At 38.1% G+C, this 19,211-nt stretch overlaps 1 protein-coding gene and 1 non-coding gene across 2 annotated transcripts in view; both read right to left on the minus strand.

Moving 5' to 3' along the window:
* Window positions 1–19,211, minus strand: part of KIAA0825 (KIAA0825 ortholog) — a 565,493-nt gene that overhangs the window by 50,891 nt on the left and 495,391 nt on the right. The gene's annotated exons all lie outside the window — the stretch shown is intronic.
* Window positions 5,719–5,859, minus strand: LOC136336670 (small nucleolar RNA SNORA29). The gene has a single exon (XR_010731505.1). It is a non-coding gene; the product is annotated as a small nucleolar RNA SNORA29 (small nucleolar RNA).

Consider the following 19,211-nt stretch of genomic DNA (forward strand, 5'->3'; position numbering starts at 1 on the left):
ACTCTGCTGGTTCATGTTCACCCTCCTACATGACAGAGAAGAGCTAGTTATCCCCTGTGCTTTACAGATCGTTCAAGATACAAGTTAAAATGTCCCTTCCTTGGGCCCTTGCTGGTTGGCTCAGTGGATAGAATGTCAGCCTGGTGTATGGATGTCCTGGGTTCAATTCCCAGTCAGGGCACACAGGAGAAGTGACCACCTGCTTTTCCACCCCTCCCCCTCTCCCCCTTCTTTATCTCTTCCCCTCTCGCAATCACCTGAGGATAGCTCAGTTGATTCAAGCATTAGCCCCAGACAGGGTTCAAGCATCGACCCCAGGTGGAGGTTGCCTGGTAGATCCCTGTTGGGGTACATGTGGGAGTCTATTTCTCTCTCTCTCTTACTCTCACTTAAAGATAGAGAGAAAGAGAAATATATATTTATATATAAATGTAATTATAAATATATATATTATATAACTATATAATATATAATATATATATATATATCTCCTCTTTGGCCAGCTGTTCTCTGTCCTCCTCCATCTCTAGTCTCCTCCTTTGCTTCCCCCAGGGAAATTATCCTGTTTATTCCTTTATGGTACACAGAGGTATGTGATTTTACTTCTTACCTTGACAGATTATTTGCAATTATTTTTTAAACTTCTGTGTCCTTACCATGTTATATACTTCAGCTTTTTTGAGGGCAGGAATGAATCTATTATCTCGATAATTTCAGAACCTAGTGAAGGACTTGGTAGTACTGCTCAGCAAACATTTGGGAAATGAATGCTGTACAGATTTACAGGCAGGCAGCACAGTGGGACCTCTAGGAAGGTGTAGAACAGGTCTCAGCAGTTACAGCCTCTCTGTAGCTCACCTCCCTCCTTCCCTGCTCCAAGTTGTTATGGACCTGAGCACAGAAGAGCAAGGAAGAGAATTTTTTGTTTTTATTGTTTCTGACCCAGGTTCAGACTATATCAATAGTACAATCAGAGTTGGCTCTTCTGGAAAGCTGTTATGGATATTAGATGGAAGGGAAAAAGCCAGGAGCAAAGTATGATTACCACGCACTGGATTCAATGTTATCCCTTCTATATATGTTATCTGATTTAATCCTAAACAACTACAGCAGCAGATGTTTCAGTTTAACATTAACGGGATGCCATAGGAACTTGGACCCTATTTATATATATTAGTCTGTGGTAAAATTGGTTTTGGTATACATCATTTTGCTTAAAGTCACAGAATCTATCAATGATATAAGTGAGGACTTACTATATTCAGAGTAAATTTTATTATCCCCATTTTTACAGTTAAGGAAACTGGGTTCTTTACGTAATTTGTACCAGGCAACACAGCCGACCAGTGGTCAAGCTAGAATTTAAGTTTGAGTTGGCTTATTCAGAACTTGGTGTTCTTAGAATATGAAAATTAAAGAACTTCTAGTTCTACAAAACTGTAATGACCCATTCTGTGAGTATCCTAAACTCGATACAAATTTATTTTTCAACTTTAAATAATAAGACTTAGAAATGGTTGTGCATTACATTTAATCATTCTTAGCTTCATTTAGTAGTAATTCATCTATTAGACCAACGGTTCTCAACCTGTGGGTCGCGACCCCGGCGGGGGTCAAACGACCAAAACACAGGGGTATTTCCGATGGCTTTAGGCGACCCCTGTGTTTTGGTCGTTTGATCCCCGCCGGGGTTGCGACCCACAGGTTGAGAACCACTGTATTAGACATTTATTGAACATTTACTAAGGGCCAAGCACCAAGCTGAACATGGCAGGCAAGTGTGCCTAAGACACAGCCCCTGTATTCAAGTAGTTCTTTTGCCATTTTCTCAGAAGCATTCTCATTCTGGAAAGCCGACCTACCAGCCATCCCTTTTATGGTTCTATACTTTTTCTTTTGCATTTAAACAAATTAACCACTCACATATAAATTGTGCCTCATACTCCTTATATTAGAATGTTTTATCTGCTTTCTTTCTTTTTGTTTTTTTAATGCTTTCTGTTCTTAATTTAAAAGGAAGGTTCAGGCAGTATTTTTTCCAAAATCAATAAACTATGTAATTATTATTATTTTTAAATTCCAATCCCTGATTCTCTCCCTTTTGGCACTATCAGCTTGTTCTTTAATATCTATAGGTCTGTTTCTGTTTTGTTTATTCATTTATTTTGTTTTTTTAAGATTCTACATATAGGTGAGATTATATGGTATTTGTCTTTGGCTTATTCCACTTAGCATAATACTCTCTACGCCCATCCTGGTTATAACAAATGGCAAGATTTCATTCTTTTTAATTGCAGAAAATATTCCATTGTACATACACCACTTTTTCTTTAGGCGGAAAAAGCATTATCTATCGATGGACATCTAGTTTGCTTCCGAATTTTGGTTGTTACTAGTAATTGTGCAATGAGCGCATGGGTACATATATCTTTTTGAACATATATGTGTTTCTTTCTTCTTCAGATAAATACCCAGAGTGGAATCACTGGATCTTATGGTAGCTCTATTTTTAATTTTTTGAGAAATTTCCATACTGTTTAACATAGTGGATGTACTAATTCATAAATCCTACAAAGTGCAAAAGGGTTCGCTTTTCTCCACATCCTAGTAAACATTTACTATTTGTTGATTTATTGATTATAGCCATCTGACAGGTATGATATCTCATGTTGTTTTAATTTGCACTTCCCTGATGATTAGTGATGTTGAACATCTTTTCATTAGTTTGTTTTGTTGGCCATCTATATGTACTCTTTGGAGAAATGTATGTTCAGGCCCTGGCCGGTTTGCTCAATGGTAGAGCATCAGCCGGGCATACAGATGTCCCAGGTTTAATTGCTGGTTAGGGCACGCTGGAGAAGTGACCATCTGCTTCTCCACCCCTGCCTTCACCTTTCCTCTTTCTTTCTCTCTACCCCTCCTGCAACCATGGCTTAATGGTTGAAAACAAGTTGGCTCCAGGCACTGAGGATGGCTCTGTGGCCTCCACCTCAGGCACTAAAAATAGTTCAATTGTTGAGCAACAGAGCAATGGCCCAGATGGGCAGAGCACTGCTCGTAGGGGTCTTGCAGGTATGAGTCTGTCTCTCTGCCTCTCCTTCTCTCACTTAAAAAAAAGAAAAAAAAAAGAAAATGTATGTTCAGGTCCTCTGCTGCTTTTTAATTGGGTTTTAAAAAAATTATTAAGTTGTCGGAGTTCTTTATATTTTTTGGATATTAACCCTTTATAGGATGTATTACTGTCAAATATAGTCTTCCTTTCAATGGGTTGTGTTTTTGTTTTGTTGATGGTTTCCTTCACTGTGCAAAAACTTCCTATTTGTTTATTTTTTCTTTTGTTTCCCTTGCTTAAGGAGATATAGTAAAAAAGATATTAGGAGAGATGTCAAAGAGTTTATTTTCTATGTTTTTTTCTATAAGTCTTCTGTTTTAGGTCTAATATGTAAGTCTTTAATCCATTTTGAGTTTATTTTTTGCATGTATCTGTTCAGTTTTGCCAACATCACTTATTGAAGAGATTGTCTTTACTGCATTGTATATCCTTGCCTTCTTTGTGATAAAGTAATTGATCGTAAAAGGAAGCATTAATTCCTGGGCTCCCTATTCTCCCATCCAAGTACTAACCAGGCCCAACCCTGCTTAGCTTCCAAGATTAGATGAGATCGGGCATGTTCAGGGTGGTATGGCCATAGACTGGGCTCCCTATTCTATTCCAATGATCTATATATGTTTTTAATACCACACTATTTTGATTATTGTAGCTTTGAAGTATAGTTTAATATCAGGGAGCATGATACCTCCCACTTTTTTTTTTAAATGAGAGAAGGGGAGTGTAAAGCCAGTAGTCAGGGCCACTACCATCACAGCAGCCCGGCCCATGCAGGTTCGCATTGGATTCGGACAGTCGGTAAAGAAACAACGGAGCCAAAAACTGGGGGGCCATAGTCTTTAATCCTAGCTTGCACCCGGCGGGCAAGCAAAAAACACACACTGGACTCCAAAACCCACTCACATTCAGTGCTCACAAAGCTACTGACTTATCCGAGTTTCCTAGAATCAAAGGTTCCTAGCTCACCAGACTTATTCACCTCTGTTCCCCTTCTCCTTCCTTCTCTATACACAAACTCTGCACTAACTGGCTTCTTACTCAGCACTCGCCATCTTGGCTGCTTCTCCTGGCCTCCTCCACGTGGCCTTTCTCTGCTCTCTGCTCTCTAATGCTAATCTCAGGAACCAAGAGCAAGCTCCTATTCTGCCCCTATTTTATAGTGTAGAAATCCAAACCTTTAATCCAATATACAAAATAGGGAAGTCTCTAATACAAAGTCACTTATCACAGACATGACGGGATTGTACCACCCCACATCAAAAAGGGTGGGAAAGGCTTAATCCCAAAACCAAGCCCCAGGATCCAAGGATTCTGCCTGCCCACAGCCCACCCCCAACACACATTGGGTGATGGCCTCCTCGTGGGCAGCGCCATCTTTAACAAAGTGAGCATAATATATTTTATCTGCCCAACAGGGAGATAGTGAGAGAGACTCCCACATGCACCCTGACCAAGCTCTACCCCCTGGCTATTCCCGTCAGTGGTCAATGCTCGAATCAACTGAGCTATCCTTAGTACCTGAAGCTGATGCTTGGCCAAGCCACTGGCTCTGAGGGGGAAGAAAGAGAGAAGGTGAGAGGGAGGAAAAGAGAAACAGATGGTCACTTCTTTGTGTGCCCTGACCAGGAATTGAACCCAGGATGTTCTTATGCCAGGCTGACACTCTATCCACTGAGTCAACTGGCCAGGGCCCTCTTTGTTCTTTATCAAGATTTCTTTGGCTATTTTGGATTCCTTTGTGTGTGACTTTATATAAATTGTAGAATTAATTGTTCTAATTCTGACAAGAATACCTTTGGCATTTTAATGGGGATTGCACTGAATCTGTATATTATTATAGGTAATAAGGACATTTTAACAATATTAATCCTTCCATTCCATGAACGGTCATGAAGACAGTGGCTTTTCAAAGACCACATAGCATGCACTGATGAACCTAGGAGAGGCCACCTCACAATCCCCTATGCAGGTTTCATGAGATGGCCCTGACCTCCAGTCCTTATTGGTAATTATTAATACACACAAAATAGAAGCAGGGACAAGAATGAGGAAGTCAGGAAGCAGAGAAGAGAATGAGGAAGTCAGGAAGGGGAACTTCTTTAGAACAGATTAAAGGGCAAGGGAAGTAGCTCAAATGTCCCACCTATTGATTAATCAGAATTGCTAATTTTATCCCTGTTGTGCTGCATTCAGCACAGTACTGTGTTCGGTACTTTTTTTTTTTTTTTGTATTTTTCTGAAGTTGGAAACTGGGAGGCAGTCAGACAGACTCTCGCATGCACCCGACCGGGATCCACCCGGCACGCCCACCAGGGGGCGATGCTCTGCCAGGGCGTCGCTCTGTCGCGACCAGAGCCACTCTAGCGCCTGAGGCAGAGGCCAAGGAGCCATCCCCAGCTCCCGGGCCATCTTTGCTCCAATGGAGCCTCAGCTGCGGGAGGGGAAGAGAGAGACAGAGAGGAAGGAGGGGGAGAGGGGTGGAGAAGCAGATGGGCGCCTCTCCTGTGTGCCCTGACTGGAAATTCGGTACTTTTTTTTTTTTTTTGTCAGTAAAGGCACTGGCCTTTGCCTCAGGGCACTGAACTCTGTTTCTATTTTATTTTATTTTATTTTTTCTGTTTAGCCATTTCATATAGGAGGAGTACACAGAAAAATCCTCCCTCTTCAGATCATAGCAACTTGAATCTATCCCATAAGCATAAGCCACTAAAATCTATTATTAGTAGAAAATGTGGTAGTCAAATGGAAAATCTCTTTTATTTTTTTATTCAGAGCCTCTACAAAAAGCAAAGTATATCATTCCATTTATTTATATCTTGTTCTGTTTCTTTCTTTCATGTCTTATAGTTTTCAGAGTATAGGCCTTTCACCTATACTTTAAATTTAAATTATTCTCAGGTATTTTATACTTTTTGAAGCAATTATAATTAGGATTGTTTTCTCATTTTTTTCATATCACTTGTTATTGGTTGTTGGGAAAATGAGTTTTTAAAATTTGTATTATTTGAGTTTGCTCACTTTTAATGTTAAAAAATGGCGCTGGGCAGTGCCAGGTCTGTGGTCTGTGAAATTGCAAATTACCTTCCTGCTTGGGAAGGGCCATTGTTTTGCTAATGTTTGTTGGAGGAGAGGTTTTTGTGCCAGAAAGTTTTGAAAAAGAAAGCAGAAGAAGAGAGAGAAGAGGCAGAAGAAACCATGTTTGCAGAGAGAATGCAGAGTGCTGAGGAAGAAGCCAGTTTGTGCAGAGAAGGGAGAAGGTGTGCAGATGGGGAACCAGAGCTGAGGGGTTTTGCAAGCCCCACTGAGATTGGTGGGGCCTTTGACTCTAGGAGAAACCGGAGAAGATTCTCCTGGTTATGGAACCGGAGATTGTGTCAGTGGCTTTGGGAACCTGTGTGTTGCTCGCTGGCTGGTGTGAGACTTTAATAAAGGAATGGCACACCATTTTTTGGCTCCACTGTTTCTTTACCATCTGTCCAAATCCAATGGGAACCTGCACATGCATGGCCATGACAGCAGTGACTACTGGCCATACACTGGTCTACTGAAATGCAACAGCTTTCTGTATACTGATTCTGTATCCTGCAACTTTACTGGAGTCATTTATAGTTTCTAATAGCTTGTTGTTTTTTTGTGTGGACTCTTAGGGGTTTTCTATATATAGTATCATTTCATCTGCAAATAATAACAGTTGAATTTTTCCTTCCAATTTGGATAGCTTTTATTTCTTTGTCTTATCTGATTTCTGTGGCTAGGACTTCCAGTACTATATTGAATAGAAATGGTGATAGTGGGCATCCTTGTCTTGGTCCTGACCTTAAGTGGAAAGGTTTGCCTGACCAGGTGGTGGTGCAGTGGATAGAATATCAGACTGGGATGCAGAGGACCCAGGTTCGAATCCCCAAGGTCACCAGCTTGAGCGAGGGCTCATCTGGCTTGAGCATGGGCTCACCAGCTTGAAATCCAAGGCTGTTGGCTTGAGCAAGGAGTCACTTGCTCTGCTGTAACCCCATGGTCAAGGCACATATGAGAAAGCTATCAATGAACAACTAAGGTGCTGCAACAAAGAATTGATGCTTCTCATTTCTCTCCCTTCTTGCCTGTTGGTCCCTATCTGTCCCTGTCTCTCTTGCTAAAAAAAAAAAAAAAAAAGAGGCAAGGCTTTTAGCATTTATGATATTAGCTAGTGGTTGCAAACTCATTAGTCAACAGAGCCAAATATCAACAGTACAATGATTGAAATTTCTTTTGAAAGCCATTTTTTTTTAACTTAAACTATATAGGTAGGTACATTCCTTATCAAGGTAGCACCCGCACATAGTATTTTGTGAAAGAGCCACGCTCAAGGGGCCAAAGAGCCACATGTGGCTCGCGAGCTACAGTTTGCCAATCAAGGATATTAGCTATGGGTTGTCATATATGACTTTAATGTATATTCTGTTATGTATATTCTTTATTTACCTACTTTAGAGTTGTTATCATAAAAGAATGTTGAATTTTGTTATGCTTTTTGGCATCTATTGAGATGATTCTATTGTTTTTATTCTTTGTTAATATGATGCATCACATTAATTGATTTACAGATGTTAACCATCCTTGCATCCCTGGGATGAACCCCCTTGGTCATGGTGTATAATTCTTTTAATGTATTGTTGAATCTGGTTAGCTAAAATTTTTTTTTTTGTATTTTTCTGAAGTTGGAAACGGGGAAGCAGTCAGACAGACTCCCGCATGCACCGACAGGGATCCACCCAGCATGCCCACCAGGGGGCGATGCTCTGCCCATCTGGGGCGTCACTCTGTTGCAACCAGAGCCATTCTAGCGCCTGAGGCAGAGGCCACAGAGCCATCCTCAGTGCCCGGGCCAACTTTGCTCCAATGGAGCCTTGGCTGCGGGAGGGGAAGATAGAAACAGAGAGGAAGGAGAGGGGGAGGGGTGGAGAAACAGATGGGCGCTTCTCCTGTGTGCCCTGGCCGGGAATCAAACCTGGGACTCCCGCACACCAGGCTGACGTTCTACCACTGAGCCAATTGGCCAGGGCTAGTTTGCTAAAATTTTATTAGTAATTTTTATACCCATGTTCATCAAGGATATCAGCTTGTCATTTTCTTTTTTTGTAATGTCTTTATCTAGTTTTGATATCAGGGTAATGCTGGCTTCATAAAATAAGTTTGGAAGAATTCCACTCTCAAGTTTGGTGAATACTCTTATGACTGTTTCTTAGAATTCTTTATCAGGCAAGTAACTATTTCTATTTCTATAGGTTTTTGTTGTTGTTATTTTTCAAAGAGGAAGGGAGAGAGTAAGAGAGAGATAGGAACATCTGTTTCTGTCTGGGGATCAAACCAGCAACCTCTGTGTTTCGGGACAATGCTCCAAACAACCAAGCTATCCTGCCAGCCCCTCCCCCCCGGGATATTTTTATTCCTTCATTTAAGAGATATTCCTCTGTCTTTTCATTATGTCCCATTTTCATGTTTGGTTATATGAATTAGACAAAACAGCTATCTATTCCAGTCTTGGAAAAGTGGCCTTATGTAGAAATGGGCTTTGTGTAAACTGTGTGCAGGGTAGCTTCGGTAGGCGGTAGGAGCCCAGCAGGGCTTACCGTAGCCAAGCGTGTGAGGTAATGCTCTATTGATCCCACTTAATCCTTTTGTTTGGGCTGTAGTGAACTTAGGCGAGGTGTCTCAGGAACATACTACAGTGACCATGCAGGCAGGTCAGAAGATCTGGAGAGAGCCCTCACCACCCTATGGAGATACAGGGGGAAACAAACACTGAATCTCACCAGCCACTCCTATTTCAGAGAATTCCCACAGTCCCAGAGAGCTCTCATGGGTCTACAGTCATCTGTCTATAGTTTCTCCTTGTTCATTGTACCAGAAGTTGTCCTATGTAGAGAAAACTTCCGTGTAGGCTCTATGTGCTCTGAGAAGCCACTTGGAACAGTGCAGGTGCTTAAGGCAGCTGGGGTACTAGCCTTCTGGGGCAGGAGCAGTTCTCTGCAGGGAAGCCAGGTGGGTGTGGTGATACGTGGTTGTTCCTGCTTGATCCCTTTTCCAAAGGCAAAAGGCTCCAGGCCATGTGGCCTTGATTCTTGCCCATAGCCAAAAGCAACCAAGTAGAGCTCACTTCCTTTATGGAAAAGGAGGGCAATGTAAACAGTGGTACTTGCTCTTCCTGTCCTGGGGAGTTACTGCACCTCCCAGAGGGCTCCTGGCTTCCCAGCTTTTTCTATTCATTCTTTTTTCTTGTTTGTTGTCAGAAGCTATTCTTTCAGGAATGTAGCTGTCTCCCGGGAATAATTGCTATTTATTCAATATATACATGGGTAATTTGATTATGCCCATGTGAGTTCTGTGTCTACTATGCTGCCTCAGTCTTGGACATCTCTTCAATTCTTTACATATGCCATTATATAAGAAACTAAGAGGGTATTAGACTTTAAATTTATAGGCTAGAGGAAATTTAATCTTTGGTCATCTATATAAACCATCATTTTTCTTTAGGTTTGTACCTTTTATACTTTGTCTATGAAGAATCCACAACTCAGATTTAAGTGATTTCCCCAAATGAAAAACTGGCAACTGGGTATATCACTTATCTCTTCTGTAATAAACCACCCCAAAACTTCATGAATCAGAACAATACAACTTACTATGTCTCACAATTCTCTAGGAAGTTTTTCTGGCCTCTGCATATGGGGACTCCATACTCCAGCACAAAGAAAGAGCTAATGTCTAAAAAAGAAGGGGTTATTGAGAATAAAGAGTTCTCTATTCACTAGAAATTGAAAAAAGAGCAAAGGTTAGTATGGACAGAAGCTGCCAGAGAAGGTTCTGCAAAAGAAGTGGTGCCTGCAGGATGCCTTCGGTTTGGAGAGAGAAAAGGTGATGGAGTAACGTCATGTTAAGCAAAGACATGAGGGTAGGAACGTGTTCCAGAGGCAGAGAGTAAGGCCAGTGTCCATAGAGCAACAAATGAATCTGAAGTTATGTAGTTGAGCCATCTGTGGAGGGATATAAAAGCCGAATGGGAGTACAGGGTGTCCTCGGGTTATGACGCAGTTCCGTTCCTATGACAGTGACATAACCCAAATATTGGTGTAAGTCGAAACAATCCCTGGCCTAAGTCACTTACCTATCCTAACACAGTTGTAAAATCATAATCTAGAACACAAAAACAAAACTAAGCCACAGAAAAAGGAAAAGGACATAAATGTACTGTACTGTACACTGTACTGCGTGTTCTTCTGCTGCATGCAACCAGAAGTAGCTCGCCCACGTGGTCTGTAAGTACGACGCTAACAGTGTAAGCCGAAACACTCACGTCTCAACTGTTTTAAAAGTTTTTATGGGAGTGAGTGTCCTAAACTCAAAATGTCGCATGTTGAGACTGTTCTAACCCGAGGACCCCCTGTAGTTTGGACTCGATGGGTCATGCAATAGGAAATCAGTGCAAGTTCTTGAGCTGAGGAATGAAATCTTGAATTGGCACAAGCTTAGTTTAACAAGGAAATACGAAGGAGGATCAGAATTAGGAGAGACTGACACAAGGAGACTGTTGAAATAATTCATATAGACATGTAATAAGGGTAAGACTGGGGGCAGGGAGGGTAAAGACTTATTGAATAATAATAAGAAAAGGTAAATCTGAAAAATCTGGTTAGGGCGCATGAAGACAAGCAGTAAAGAAAACTGACATTTTTTTTTGTTATTTCAGATTCAGATTGGCAGATCTCTTCATGGAGTTAGGTACAGAGAGTGGAAAGGGGAGTCCACTGTGCACAGCAGGGAAGGAGAAAAATATGAAAAACAAAGAAAACTGAGAACAGGGAGCTGCTTTTTAAAAAGCAAATTATAGGACCTAAACTCCCTCACATTCTACACTGATAATTTTGTCAGTAACATTAATGTTGAGAAATGATGGTGACTCCCAGGCTTACCACAATATTCTCAATCATTAAAGAAAAGTCTAGCACAATATATGCCAGGAAAATAAGACAATACCGTGGTAACACATCGTATAAAGACTTTTCCCTAGGTGTTGAAACAAAAGTCTGAAGAGTTACTCAGAGTTAAGTTAAGGTTATTCTGGAAAAATAATTAATTAGAACATGCCATTCTAAAACATGCAAGAGGAAGTTTAAAACCCTGGAATCGAAAGAGATTTTGAGGCATTGATTTTAATTTGCATGTATTCAGACTTCTCTAACTGATGAAAGTTCAAAATCTAATTGTTAGAAAGTTATTTCTTATAAGATACTGTTACCTCTTTAATTCATATCCATTAGCGGAAAACAAACAAACAAACAAACAAACAAAACCTTGGAACAGACCAGGTAAGTGACTGCCTCTACAGCCAGAACTGGGCAATGTCACTGAAGGCCAAGGGCAAGCTGAAGGAAGTCTCTGTATCTTGACTGTGGAGATACAATCTAATTTATTGTGTAAAATTACCAAATTCATTAAACTGTACATTTAAAATTTCAAAACAAAGACCATCTCTCGTGGTAGGTAAGAGCCTGTCGCATATTTGAAAACACATATCATGTCTTTTTGTATTCAAACTATGTATGTATATATTTGAATATTTAAGATGCAAATACCTAATTCAGTAATATGATAATTTGCTCAGTATAGACTAGCCAGGAGGATTTTTTTTTCTTTAAAAAGAAAAAACACATAATAAATATACTAAAAATATGAATATAATAAATAAAATAATGTAATACAATATATAAAACAAGCAGATAATTTAATAGTTATTTAAATAACATCTCTTAGATCCCAATCATTCATTTAAGATTATTATCTTCAATAGACCAACTCTGCTTAGTTCCAAAGTTCATGAAATACTCAGTGTTCTGTGTTAAGATTAGTTTAGAAAATACAGTGTTGAAAACAAGAGACACTTACTTCATAAGAGAATAAATAGAAGCCAAAAAAAAGTTGTAAATTTTGTATTTGCATAACCGTATTGGAAAGTTGTCATTTTGGTTAATATATTAACTTATAGTTAATATATGCTTTGTCTCTATAACATTTGATTCTATAAATAGTATTAGTAGTTTCATATCAGGTTGATTAAACTGAGCATTGAGGTGGGAAAGATTGTGAAAAAGGCATTTTAAAGAGGTACACAGAAAGACACACATAAGAATATACTTTTGAATTGCCCTAGTAATCACAAAAGTATAAAATTGCATTTCCCTTTCCAATGCAGCATGATTTATAATCTCATTTAGGCATATATTTCCAATAAGTCACCATCACCTTTATTATCAGGTTCTTAGGTGGAATTATTTCAGTCTAAAAAACAAAGAAGAAAAAAAATCACAGAAAAACTCCTATATGATTACATGTTTTGGTACCAAAATCCAGGATCCACTGAATACGTTCTTAAAAGAGCAGTGTTTTCATAATAAGGGGGCTTTTAGCCAGTTTTGGGACATTTTTTTCTTATTCTATAAAAAGAAAAGATCTAAATAGTTAAAAAGTTGATAGGTTTATATTTGCATATATTTTGAGTAAACATTATTTGTAATCCTGTAATTAAAAAAATAACTAGCAGAAAGCTTTAAAGATGAAAAATATAGTATAGATGAGAGACCTCAAGTGACTTACACCATTTGAATTCATGGGACATTCCAGATGTAAATTTTTTTAGAAATGCCTTTTATGAAGTGTTATTTACATACAGGTATTGATCGACTTACAACCTATGCAACTTATGACCATTCAACTTTACAACCACAATCGCTAGCCACGACTGCTCTGCATCTTGGCAGCGCAAGTGTTGCCCAGCTGGGCGTACGACAGTGCGGACAAGCTTCTGGCAGCACTACCATCTCCGTGTGCACCATTTCAACTGTTATCCCAGACTCGGTACAGCAATTTGTGTTTTGTGTCTTAGATATTTTTCATCAAACCCCTCCCAAGATGTCTACCGAGAGGAAATTGTCTTTGTCTACGCCTCAGCCTGCCAAGAAGGAAAGTGTTTTACTTAAACCTGACGAATGTAAAAATAAGAAACAAAATGGTGTAGAGATGATACAAATGGCATAAAATGAACAAAAAAAATTATGATATATAACAATAATGTAAGAAAATTATGATAAAATATGATTTAAAGATTTTTATAATATCACTTCACAGTACTGTACAGATAGCCTACTCAACTTACGACCAAATCCTGTTACGACTGTTCTGTTGGAACCAATTGTGGTCGTAAGTCGAGCACTAGCTGTACAGTGAAATTCATGAATTTTAAGTGAACAGTTTAACAAATTTTGCTAATCTCATACAATTGATTTAAAATGATTTAACCTCTACACTCAATATGCAAAAAAGTTGACTCATCCTAAAAAGTTTTCTCAAGACTCTTTGTTCTCAATAAAAGTTTCCCAGCTCTGGTTCTAGATAATTATTTGATCTACTTTATGTGATTATAGTTTTCTTTTTAATTCTTTCACTTAGCATCTTTTTGAGATTCATTTTTGTTTTGAATTACTAATATTTTGTCCTTTTTACTGCTGAGTAGAATTTCATAGTAAGGATATATCACAATTTGTCTATCCACTCAACAGCTGATGGACATTTGTGTTGCATCCCTTTTTGGCTGTTTTAAATAATGCTGTTGTGAACATATTTAAAAGCACATCTCTGTGTGGACATGTGTTTTTACTTCACTTAGGTAAAGTACTGTCAGACTGTTTTCAAAGTGGCTGTACCATTTTTATTCCTACCAACAATGTATGGAACTTCCAGTTACTTCACATCTATATCAACACTTATTATTGTCAGTGGATTACTTTTATCCATTCAAAGTATCTTGCTCTGGTTGTAATTCACATTTCCCTAACAACTAGTGATGTTGAATGTCTTTACCTTTGATTGTCTATTTGTATGTCATCTTTTGTGAAGTGCTGTTTAAATCTTTCCTCCACTTAAAAAATAGAATTGTCTTTTTCTTATTGAGTTATAAGAGTTCTTAATGTATTCTGAATTCAAGCTATTTGTCAGAAATGTTCTGTGAAAATGTCCTTTCAGACTTGGCATGTCTTTTTGTTTTCTAAGTATGTCTTTTGGAAAGATAAAAGTTTTTTTCTTGATGAGAGGCCATTTTAACTTGATTTCTTCTTTTATAATTTGTGCCTCTGTGTCCTACTTACGAAAGTTTTGCCTTACTGTCACAAAGATTTTTCTCTCCTATGTTTTCTTCATAAGTTTAGTAGTTCACATTCTCATATTTAAGCCTAAGATTAACTTTGAGTTAATCTTTGTGACAGGTATAAGGTAAAGATATATTTCCCTGTACAGCTATCTAATTCTAGTATCATTTGTTGTTGACTCTTGTTTTCCTCCATTGAAATACTTTGGTATCTTTCTCAAACATAAATTGACCATGAACATTTGGATTAATTTCTGGACTCTCTATTTTCATATATAACTATTCTTATACCAATTTTACACTGTTTTGATTTGTATCTTTATAGTAAGTATTCAAATGAAGTTATTTAACTCCTTCAATTTTGTCCTCCTTTTTCAAAATTGCCCTTTACTGTTTAGTATAAATTTTAAATCATGTCAGTTTCTTCAAAGAGTCTTGCTTGGATTTTGATTGGTATTGCATAGAATTTATAGATCAATTGAAGAAGATTATCATCATAAAAATAATGAATCCTCAGCCCTTGAACATAGTTATCACTCCTTATTTTTTTTCTTAAGTGAGAGCAAGGAGGCAGAGAGACTCCCGCATGCACCTGAATCAGGATCCACCCAGCAAGCCCCCATGGGGTGATGTTCTGCCCATCTGGGGCTGTTGCTCCATTGCTCAGCAACCGAACTATTTTAGTGCCTGAGGTCATGGAGCCATCCCCAGCTTTCAGGGCCAACTTGTTCCAACCATGGCTGTGGGAGGAGAAGAGAGAGATAAAGAAAGGAGAAAAGGAGGTGTGGAGAAGCAAATGATCACTTCTCCTATGTGCCCTGACTGGGAACTGAACCCAGGACATCCACACGCTGGGCTGATGCTCTACCACTGAGCCAACTGCCCAGGGCCACTCCTCACTTATTTAATTCTTCTTTACTTTTTGTTAGTTACCTTTTGCAATATTTTATAGTTTTAAGTGTTCAGGTTTTGCACTTCTTCTGTTAAATTTATTCCTGAATTTTTTATACTATTTTAAATGGTGGTTTAATCAATTTTTATTGTCAGTTGTTTTATTATTAATATATAAAAATGCCAGCTTTTATTTTGACTTTGTATTATGTAATTTTCCTAAATTTATTCATTAGATTAATAGCTATTTTGTGGATTCCTTTGAGTTTTATACCTGTATAATCATGTAATCTGCAAATAAGAATAGCTTTATTTCTTCCTTTCTCATTTCATTGCCTTTTATTTTCTCTGCTGGTCTTATCACACTGGACAGGGTCTTCAGTAATTGTTAAATGAAAGACATCATTGTTTTGTTCCTGATCTATGAGTATGGTGTCAGCTGTAGGGTTTTTTTCTTTTTGTGACAAAGGCAGAGAGTCAAAGAGAGGGACAGATAGGAACATACAGACAGGAAGGGAGAGAGATGAGAAGCATCAATTCTTCATTGTGGCACCTTAGTTGTTCATTGATTGCTTTCTCATATGTGCCTTGACCATGTGGTTACAGCAGACCGAGTGACCCCTTGCTCAAGCCAGTGACCTTGGGCTCAAGCTGGTGAGCTTTCCTCAAACTAAATGAGCTCGCACTCAAGCTGGCAACCTCAGGGTCTCAAACCTGGGTCCTCCGTGTACCAGTCCAATGGTCTATACACTGTATCACCGCCTGGTCAGGCAGCTGTAGGTATTTTATAAGGGGCACTTAATCAAGTTGAGTAAGTTCACTTTTATTTGTACTTTGCAGAAAGTTTTTTATCATGAAATGGTTTTGTGAAATGTTTTTCTACATCTATTACAATTACCATATGGTTTTATTCCTATACTCTTTTGATATGGTAAACTACATTGATTGATTTTCAAGCACGTGTAAATAATTTGACCTAAAGTATAAAATAAAGAATACAATATAATATTATTAAAAATGAAAATTAAAAGCATGTGTCCTAATATTATGTATTATACTATTTTTTTTTTCTAATCAGCAGAAAAATTTCAAATGGTAGTTATCTGACCTGGAATAGGGAGGGAGGGACCTACTCAAAGGTACGTATCTAATGTTTTCCTTTATTTTCTAATTTTAAAATGTTTTATGTTTATCAAAAGCACTCATTTATTTTGACAGCACATTAAAAAGTTGACAACTCAATACTGCATTACATGTTTTAAAATTTCAAGTCATTTGTCTAAAATCAGTTTTTCCTATAGGAAAAGAGTCTGTTGCAGGTAACTTGTTTGTACCTGACTATGTAGAAAAATCAAATCCTCAGCTTAAAATTTTAGCAGTAATTTAAAGTAAAAACAAAATATTTATGTGATTAAATTTAACTATAGTGTTGGGCTACTGCTTGGTGCTTTTGATTCTGTGAAAGTTTAATTTCATTCTAGAGAGAAAACATTTGGGTGATTAGAGGCAGACTAAGCACCCATCCCCACAAAAACTGAACATAAAATGAAACAATTTATCATGCAAAAAATAGCCTCCATAAAAATACAGTTTCCTGAAAGGTAAATTATAAAAGTATGCATTTACTCAATCACTTTAAATACCATAATTATACAGGCTGCTCATCAAAAGACTTTTAAGACTCATTAAAATCATAAAACAATTCTAATTAAATCCATATTTAAATTAAGTTTCTATAACTAACCTACATGGTACTTTAAATCAAACAAAAAGTTGTATAAAAGGTCCAATTAATTGTAAGTTTTTGTAAGAATTAAAGCCTAATTACTCTATGATTAAATTTCCCCCAAATGTAATCATCAATGGTTCTATTCAGAAGAATTAGCCTTCTGTCCCCCAGATGCCAGTGGAGGGCCAGAGCCTGCCTTTGACACCAGCAGATCTATTCATATGAAATCAGCACGACTGTGGAAACTTGACCTTCACCCCCACTGGGGATCCAAGCGGTCAGACTAAACAAAACTGCATATTTCATACAGATAAATGACTCCCTATCTGAAGAGGTCCCTATCTAATGAAATGGATTCATGTTCATCAGCAAATTTTAAAAAAAATCCATTGTCAGAGCAGGCTTTGGAAACAATGGTCATTTCAGAGGTTCCCAAGCTGACGGGAAAAGATGCACAAGAAAAGAATGAGATTTGCAGCTTACAGAGAAAGAGAACTAGGCCTTATAAGGGGACAGCACTAAAGCATTTCCTTCTTACTCTGTGCAACTCTCCTTTCTTACTTAGCTACTTGAAATGTTTTTCATTTTTATTAGCCCAACTTCCCACGGGAAAGAAAATAAAAAAGCTCTATGACATCGCTGCCTCTTGTGTGTTTTCTGAAACTAATTAACCCGATGAAGTTATTAGGGCAGCATCATTTTTTCTGTGATATCACCCAAGGTGAAGGTCACTTTTATAATATTCTTGGCTACACTCATGTAGTGCATACCCCACAAAATATAATTTATTGTAATTTCCCCAGTGCTCTGATAGCCAAGTGATTAGTTTATGTACATAAAAGTCCAGATATATCACATATGATTTATATCCTCTGTTTCTGATAATCTAATTTTCTTTTATGGTAAAAAGAAATTTACTATTTATGTTTTATAGATTGTTATTTTGAGAAAATGGCTATTTGAAGTATCTTCATATGGACACTTGCTGATTACACACCATCTGGAAGTCGAAGCATCCAAATGATTGGGCTACAAAGGCAGTTCTTTATCTAGTTGACAAGAACTTTTTGGGTGATAGCATGTGTGTCTAATGACAGGTTAGATTAGGCCATAGCTCCCTGCTGTAAGTACAGGAGATATAAGCACAAGAAGTGGTGGTTCTGGACAGATGGAGCCAAGTTCAGGACTCTGCCACAGCAAAATCTCCTTCCCCTCAGGTACACTGTCCGTGACTTGAAAATCTCCCAACTCGGTCATAACAACCAATTTCCAGACTTCTTAGATGTGGAATTAGCTTACCTGTTTATCTCTGCTTTTAGAGAAGGGACCTTCTAGAACCATGATCCTTAAATTCCTATAACAAAGTTCCCTACTCCCTCTTCTCTACTCATTACTATATTATCTCCATTTTTATTGTGCTTAAATTATGTTACATGAATACTTAGTTCAGATGGTTATATATGGTTTCTATTCTAGGAGAAAGCTTCCTCCCCCCAGTTAATTTGAGGGGTACATCTTAAGGATGAGGTTAGTAAAAACAGTCACCACAGAGAAGGCTAGGTCTTAGAGAGGACATCTGAGCAGACATAGGTGGTGAGAGAAAGAGTGGTCCATTCATCCTACTCCTGACCGAAGAGGTGAGGACACAAGAAAAGCTCCAGGACCCAGGAGAGGCATCTCTTTGCCTGTAGAAGGTTTAAAATAGAATGGTGCCTTTGATCCCTAGCAATCAGACTGCTTCATTGCTAGTCTGCAGAGCTAATAATAATGGTTGTTAATTACCAAGTACTTTCTAAGAAAGTGATGTGTATTGACTCTTTCAATCTTCACAATTACGAAATAGTTAGTAGTATATCTACATTTGATACTCAAAGAACCAAAGCTCAGAGAGGGTAAGTAATTTGTCCAAAGTCACACAACTAGTAAATAGTAGAGCTGGGATTTGAACCCAGGCACTCTGGCTCTATTTATACTCTTAACCATTGTACATACTACTTTTCAATTCTTTATATTCTGTACTTATTTTATAAAAATACTTGTGTCAGACTTAAAATGTGCCAGACACTCATCTAAGAGTTTTATATATAGTCAGGTACCACATAATGACAACTGCATCAACTGTGAACCACAGATACAAGAGTGGTCCAAAATATAATCGAGCTGAAAAATCACCTAGTGACTTCATTGCCATTATAATGTCCTAGTGAAAAACATTGCTCATTTGTAGTGATGCTGCTATAAACAAACCTATTGCATTGCCAGTTGCATGAAGGTATGATACATACAGAACTTCTTTTCAAGATGAT

This window comes from Saccopteryx bilineata, chromosome 4 (assembly GCF_036850765.1).
Source record: "Saccopteryx bilineata isolate mSacBil1 chromosome 4, mSacBil1_pri_phased_curated, whole genome shotgun sequence".
NCBI classification, from domain to species: domain Eukaryota; kingdom Metazoa; phylum Chordata; class Mammalia; order Chiroptera; family Emballonuridae; genus Saccopteryx; species Saccopteryx bilineata.